Source organism: Salvelinus sp. IW2-2015, unplaced genomic scaffold (genome assembly GCF_002910315.2).
Source record: "Salvelinus sp. IW2-2015 unplaced genomic scaffold, ASM291031v2 Un_scaffold5096, whole genome shotgun sequence".
Classification (NCBI taxonomy): Eukaryota; Metazoa; Chordata; class Actinopteri; order Salmoniformes; family Salmonidae; genus Salvelinus; species Salvelinus sp. IW2-2015.
The window spans coordinates 67,595-70,931 of NW_019946362.1; the positions used below are offsets into that span (position 1 = coordinate 67,595).

General features: G+C 44.4%; 1 protein-coding gene across 1 annotated transcript in view; it reads right to left on the reverse strand.

The window, feature by feature from the left end:
• plekho1b (pleckstrin homology domain containing, family O member 1b) overlaps window positions 1-3,106 on the reverse strand; it is a 6,490-nt gene extending 3,384 nt beyond the window's left edge. The window contains exon 1 of the mRNA XM_024144345.2: window positions 3,007-3,106. The gene's annotated coding sequence lies outside the window, so the exon portion shown is untranslated. The remainder of the gene's footprint in view (window positions 1-3,006) is intronic.
• Window positions 3,107-3,337: the final 231 nt, after the last annotated feature.

The following is a 3,337-nucleotide window of genomic DNA, read 5'->3' on the forward strand; positions in this document are numbered from 1 at the left end:
GGTTTTAGAGGGGAGGTTAAAGGTTTTAGAGGGGAGGTTAGAGGTTTTAGAGGGGAGGTTAAAGGTTTTAGAGGGGAGGTTAGGGGTTTTGTTAGTAGGCGTGGTGGAGTCATTCCATTACAGCAAAGTGCCACTCATTCCTCAAACTTTAAGGGATTTAATTTAATTTGTTTGCCAACATTATCCATTATCCATCTCCGGTGTTTGTCAACATTATCCATCTCCGGTGTTGGACATAACACAGAGTGGGTTTAAATGGTGATTATATGATGGGTGCAACTTTTATGTTCTGCTAAACATACTGTTGTGTTATTTTGTAAGCTTGTCGCTCCACAATCATGTAATGTATGCAGTTACAGCTATGACCTGCCTTCTTTCTGACATAACAACCAATGACTAAACCCAAACTCAACCAGATTTTTTTATCCATCATCCTTTGACAAAAACCTTGGATCAGCAATTGTCCCACATCCAATTGTCAACATGTATCTAGTTCATCTATTGTAAGACAATATTCTGAAGTCAATCTAGTATTTCTATGTGATACAGCCGACCAGGAGGAATCCACAGATTGAATAGAGTTTTTGAGGATGTTTTAAAACGCCATCCAATCATGTGACTGTCTTGTCAGGGTACTGTGTTCAGTAGAAGTGCCCCTGAACAAGGCAGTTAACCCACTGTTCCTAGGCCGTCATTGTAAATAACAATTTGTTCTTAACTGATTTGCCGAGTTAAATAAAGGTTAAATAAAAATAAAAATAAGGGTGTATTTAAGGGCACTAGGTTCGCTATTATACRCATACATTATGTGTATACAACACTTTCAACCAATGTTGCATTGCAATTCAATGCAGGTTTATCAACATAGATCTACAGTACGTGTGTACCATCATGTAGGACTCCACCTGYGATAACCCTACAGTTGAGAGCAATGAAACCCCATCCTGGTGGAAGAGTGAATCCCGTCTCTGATGTCATCAGGCTATTCAGCAGCAGAGACACTGGAGCCCTGGAGGTAACTGATATCTCTCACAGTGCTGGTGCTGTTGTTCCGAGTCCATTTGTCCTCTAAATGGATTTTAGTTTATGTGAAAGTAGCTCAATGTTGTATTCGTTCTGTTTCTTTAACAGTGATGTCATGGATTTGGATAGTCATTGTGAGAGTGCTTCTGCTTCTCCCATCTATAACTGTGTGATAGGGACCTGTACAGTTTGGGCCATCTATAGCTGTGTGATAGGGACCTGTACAGTTTGGGCCATCTATAGCTGTGTGATAGGGAACTGTACAGTTTGGGCCATCTATAGCTGTGTGATAGGGACCTGTACAGTTTGGGCCATCTATAGCTGTGTGATAGGGACCTGTACAGTTTGGGTCATCTATGCTGTCGGTGATAGGGACCTGGTACGTTCGGGCCATCCTATAGCTTGTGTGGACTGTAGTTGGGATCTTCTGTGTGAAGGCTGTGTTGGGCATCTAATAGCTGTGTGATAGGCACCTGTCAGTGTGGGCCATCTATAGTGTTGTATGATCCTGTACTAGTTTGGCCATCTATAGCTGTTGGATAGGGACCTGTACAGTTTGGCCATCTATAGCTGTGTGATAGGGACCTGTACAGTTTGGGCCATCTATAGTGGTGGTGATTAAGGGGGACCTGTACAGGTTTTGAGCCATCCTTAGGCGTTGGATAGGGAACCTGTACAGTTTGGTCGCATCTTAGGTAAGCTGTTTGATAGGGACCTGTACAGTTTGGGCCATCTATAGCTGTGTGATAGGGACCTGGTACAGTTTGGGCCATCTATAGCTGTGTGATAGGACCTGTACAGTTGGGCCATCTATAGCTGTGGTGATAGCGGAACCTGTACAGTTTGGCGCATCTATAGCTGTGTGATAGGGACCTGTTACAGTTGGGCCATCTAGTAGCTGTGTGATAGGACCTTACAGTTTGGCCATCTTTAGCTGTGTGATAGGGACCTGTACAGTTGGCCATCTATGGCTGTGTGATAGGACCTGTGCAGTTTGGGCCATCTATAGCTGAGTGATAGGACAGTTGACAGAAATTGGGCCATCTAAGCTGTGTGATAGACCTGTACAGTTTGGCCATCTATAGCTGTGTGATAGGGACCTGTACAGTTTGGGCCATCTATAGGCTGTGTGATAGGACCTGTACAAGTTTTGGGCTCTCTATGCTATAGCTGTGTGATAGGGACCTGTACAGTTTGGGCCATCTATAGCTGTGTGATAGGGACCTGTACAGTTTGGGCCATCTATAGCTGTGTGATAGGGTGCGTGTGTGTGTGTGCATGCGTGTGCTTTCGTGCATCAGTGTGTGTGTGCATGTGTCCATCCATGTGTGTGTGTGTTTGTGGATTATGTCAAATGTGTGTGTTGTGGCCTTATACTGTATAAGGGTGGTGTTGACACGATGCGTTAAATGCATAAAAGCTCAGTGTGTGTGTGTGTGTGAATGTATATGTGTGTTTTAGTGTGTGTCCATGTTATTTCACATCAAGCTGCTCCCCTACCGTCTGTCTATTGATGTCATCAGGGCGATTGACCTGCGGTGAGAAGGAGGGATGAAGGATCCATCCCATCATCCCCAAACAGAGAGGGAATCCTTTGATCAGCAGCCTCAGCTAGAAGACTGTCACATCTGTCACCACCTGTCTCTCTTCTTTATAGAGGTCATTTCATCTACACTACACTAGACTGAAACCCAGAAAATGCCCTCATCAGGAAACCAGTTTAAGATAGAATGTAAGATACTATAACAGGTCCTTCTATTTCTGAAGCACTTTATACATGTCAACATGCTGTGGGAGTTTAGTGTCGGGTCATGAGGGTGTGTGTGAATGAGGGGCGGGTCAATGGATTCCATTCCTCAAAAGTGCATTCAGTAAGATATCCTCTTGCAATTGGCCATGTGACAGATGAAGTGTTGTTTATAAGAGAGAGAGAGAGAGGAAGATGAGAAGCAGAGTGGAGGTGCACCGAGGGGTGTGTCTCACCTCATCCAGGATGCTGTTCTTGGATCTGGTGATTGCWCCATTTAAGGCGTTTATCCAGGACTCCTTCTCCTCTGGACTAACAGCRAGGAACACCAGGTTAGGGACCTGACAGACACAAACGAGAGAGAGAGTGGGAATGTAAGAAGCCAGGGCCTTGCACAATATTGTGTAACTGAGCATGAAGGGAGTGTTGAAAATCCTAACATGCATAGTTCTCAGTCAACCATCTGTAAGGGATACCTTTCATATAGGTACCATTCCAGAAACCCATATCACTCACGCACACATTCACACACAGATATGACCATATGGCGCTCTTTCTCCCACTGAG